The following is a 4,002-nucleotide window of genomic DNA, read 5'->3' on the forward strand; positions in this document are numbered from 1 at the left end:
AATGGACTTTAAGATGATGGTTGTCTATAGGCTACTAGTTGTTTTTACTTTACTATATAAATGGACTTTAAGATGATGGTTGTCTATAGGCTACTAGTTGTTTTGACTTTACTATATAAATGGACTTTAAGATGAGGGTTGTCTATAGGCTACTAGTTGTTTTTACTTTACTATATAAATGGACTTTAAGATGATGGTTGTCTATAGGCTACTAGTTGTTTTTACTTTACTATATAAATGGACTTTAAGATGATGGTTGTCTATAGGCTACTAGTTGTTTTTACTTTACTATATAAATGGACTTTAAGATGAGGGTTGTCTATAGGCTACTAGTTGTTTTTACTTTACTATATAAATGGACTTTAAGATGAGGGTTGTCTATAGGCTACTAGTTGTTTTGACTTTACTATATAAATGGACTTTAAGATGAGGGTTGTCTATAGTCTACTAGTTGTTTTTACTTTACTATATAAATGGACTTTAAGATGATGGTTGTCTATAGGCTACTAGTTGTTTTTACTTTACTATATAAATGGACTTTAAGATGATGGTTGTCTATAGGCTACTAGTTGTTTTTACTTTACTATATAAATGGACTTTAAGATGAGGGTTGTCTATAGGCTACTAGTTGTTTTTACTTTACTATATAAATGGACTTTAAGATGAGGGTTGTCTATAGGCTACTAGTTGTTTTTACTTTACTATATAAATGGACTTTAAGATGAGGGTTGTCTATAGGCTACTAGTTGTTTTTACTTTACTATATAAATGGACTTTAAGATGATGGTTGTCTATAGGCTACTAGTTGTTTTGACTTTACTATATAAATGGACTTTAAGATGATGGTTGTCTATAGGCTACTAGTTGTTTTTACTTTACTATATAAATGGACTTTAAGATGATGGTTGTCTATAGGCTACTAGTTGTTTTGACTTTACTATATAAATGGACTTTAAGATGATGGTTGTCTATAGGCTACTAGTTGTTTTTACTTTACTATATAAATGGACTTTAAGATGATGGTTGTCTATAGTCTACTAGTTGTTTTTACTTTACTATATAAATGGACTTTAAGATGAGGGTTGTCTATAGGCTACTAGTTGTTTTTACTTTACTATATAAATGGACTTTAAGATGATGGTTGTCTATAGGCTACTAGTTGTTTTTACTTTACTATATAAATGGACTTTAAGATGATGGTTGTCTATAGGCTACTAGTTGTTTTGACTTTACTATATAAATGGACTTTAAGATGATGGTTGTCTAAAGGCTACTAGTTGTTTTTACTTTACTATATAAATGGACTTTAAGATGAGGGTTGTCTATAGTCTACTAGTTGTTTTTACTTTACTATATAAATGGACTTTAAGATGATGGTTGTCTATAGGCTACTAGTTGTTTTTACTTTACTATATAAATGGACTTTAAGATGATGGTTGTCTATAGGCTACTAGTTGTTTTGACTTTACTATATAAATGGACTTTAAGATGATGGTTGTCTATAGGCTACTAGTTGTTTTGACTTTACTATATAAATGGACTTTAAGATGAGGGTTGTCTATAGGCTACTAGTTGTTTTTACTTTACTATATAAATGGACTTTAAGATGAGGGTTGTCTATAGGCTACTAGTTGTTTTTACTTTACTATATAAATGGACTTTAAGATGATGGTTGTCTATAGTCTACTAGTTGTTTTTACTTTACTATATAAATGGACTTTAAGATGATGGTTGTCTATAGTCTACTAGTTGTTTTGACTTTACTATATAAATGGACTTTAAGATGATGGTTGTCTATAGGCTACTAGTTGTTTTGACTTTACTATATAAATGGACTTTAAGATGATGGTTGTCTATAGTCTACTAGTTGTTTTTACTTTACTATATAAATGGACTTTAAGATGAGGGTTGTCTATAGGCTACTAGTTGTTTTTACTTTACTATATAAATGGACTTTAAGATGATGGTTGTCTATAGGCTACTAGTTGTTTTGACTTTACTATATAAATGGACTTTAAGATGATGGTTGTCTATAGGCTACTAGTTGTTTTGACTTTACTATATAAATGGACTTTAAGATGATGGTTGTCTATAGTCTACTAGTTGTTTTGACTTTACTATATAAATGGACTTTAAGATGAGGGTTGTCTATAGGCTACTAGTTGTTTTTACTTTACTATATAAATGGACTTTGATGATGGTTGTCTATAGGCTACTAGTTGTTTTGACTTTACTATATAAATGGACTTTAAGATGATGGTTGTCTATAGGCTACTAGTTGTTTTTACTTTACTATATAAATGGACTTTAAGATGATGGTTGTCTATAGGCTACTAGTTGTTTTTACTTTACTATATAAATGGACTTTAAGATGATGGTTGTCTATAGGCTACTAGTTGTTTTTACTTTACTATATAAATGGACTTTAAGATGAGGGTTGTCTATAGGCTACTAGTTGTTTTGACTTTACTATATAAATGGACTTTAAGATGATGGTTGTCTATAGTCTACTAGTTGTTTTGACTTTACTATATAAATGGACTTTAAGATGATGGTTGTCTATAGTCTACTAGTTGTTTTTACTTTACTATATAAATGGACTTTAAGATGAGGGTTGTCTATAGGCTACTAGTTGTTTTGACTTTACTATATAAATGGACTTTAAGATGATGGTTGTCTATAGGCTACTAGTTGTTTTTACTTTACTATATAAATGGACTTTAAGATGAGGGTTGTCTATAGGCTACTAGTTGTTTTTACTTTACTATATAAATGGACTTTAAGATGAGGGTTGTCTATAGGCTACTAGTTGTTTTTACTTTACTATATAAATGGACTTTAAGATGATGGTTGTCTATAGGCTACTAGTTGTTTTTACTTTACTATATAAATGGACTTTAAGATGATGGTTGTCTATAGGCTACTAGTTGTTTTTACTTTACTATATAAATGGACTTTAAGATGATGGTTGTCTAAAGGCTACTAGTTGTTTTTACTTTACTATATAAATGGACTTTAAGATGATGGTTGTCTATAGGCTACTAGTTGTTTTTACTTTACTATATAAATGGACTTTAAGATGATGGTTGTCTATAGTCTACTAGTTGTTTTGACTTTACTATATAAATGGACTTTAAGATGATGGTTGTCTATAGGCTACTAGTTGTTTTGACTTTACTATATAAATGGACTTTAAGATGATGGTTGTCTATAGGCTACTAGTTGTTTTGACTTTACTATATAAATGGACTTTAAGATGATGGTTGTCTATAGGCTACTAGTTGTTTTTACTTTACTATATAAATGGACTTTAAGATGATGGTTGTCTATAGGCTACTAGTTGTTTTTACTTTACTATATAAATGGACTTTAAGATGATGGTTGTCTATAGGCTACTAGTTGTTTTGACTTTACTATATAAATGGACTTTAAGATGATGGTTGTCTATAGGCTACTAGTTGTTTTTACTTTACTATATAAATGGACTTTAAGATGAGGGTTGTCTATAGTCTACTAGTTGTTTTTACTTTACTATATAAATGGACTTTAAGATGAGGGTTGTCTATAGGCTACTAGTTGTTTTGACTTTACTATATAAATGGACTTTAAGATGAGGGTTGTCTATAGGCTACTAGTTGTTTTGACTTTACTATATAAATGGACTTTAAGATGATGGTTGTCTATAGGCTACTAGTTGTTTTTACTTTACTATATAAATGGACTTTAAGATGAGGGTTGTCTATAGGCTACTAGTTGTTTTGACTTTACTATATAAATGGACTTTAAGATGAGGGTTGTCTATAGTCTACTAGTTGTTTTGACTTTACTATATAAATGGACTTTAAGATGATGGTTGTCTATAGGCTACTAGTTGTTTTGACTTTACTATATAAATGGACTTTAAGATGAGGGTTGTCTATAGTCTACTAGTTGTTTTTACTTTACTATATAAATGGACTTTAAGATGATGGTTGTCTATAGGCTACTAGTTGTTTTTACTTT

Source organism: Notolepis coatsorum, assembly GCF_963971535.1.
Source record: "Notolepis coatsorum genome assembly, contig: SCAFFOLD_369, whole genome shotgun sequence".
Taxonomy (NCBI): Eukaryota; Metazoa; Chordata; class Actinopteri; order Aulopiformes; family Paralepididae; genus Notolepis; species Notolepis coatsorum.